Source organism: Terrapene carolina, unplaced genomic scaffold (assembly GCF_002925995.2).
Source record: "Terrapene carolina triunguis isolate 2854851 unplaced genomic scaffold, T_m_triunguis-2.0 Scaffold517, whole genome shotgun sequence".
Lineage (NCBI taxonomy): Eukaryota > Metazoa > Chordata > Testudines > Emydidae > Terrapene > Terrapene triunguis.
In genome coordinates, this window is record NW_020664868.1 from 451,830 (window position 1) to 452,262 (window position 433).

The following is a 433-nucleotide window of genomic DNA, read 5'->3' on the forward strand; positions in this document are numbered from 1 at the left end:
GGCTGGGGCAGGGGGTGGGGGTGCAGGCTCTGGGATGGAGTTTGGGTGCTGGGTGCAGGCTCTGGGCTGGGGCAGGGGGTGGGGGTGCAGGCTCTGGGATGGAGTTTGGGTGCTGGGTGCAGGCTCTGGGCTGGGGCAGGGGGTGGGGGTGCAGGCTCTGGGATGGAGTTTGGGTGCTGGGTGCAGGCTCTGGGCTGGGGCAGGGGGGTGGGATGGAGTTTGGGGATAGGAGGGGGTGCAGGGGTGAGGGCTGTGGGGCTGGGGATGAGGGGTTTGGGGCATTGGAGAGGCTCAGGACGAGGGCAGGGGAAGGGCAGCCTGCCCTGACCCTAGTGGAGGGGGGCACTAGGACCCCGCAGCAGCAAGTGATGCCAGAAGCCGGCAGAGCAGAACAGAGGGTGAGCTGCAGGCTGGGGGGGGGGGGGGGGGGGGG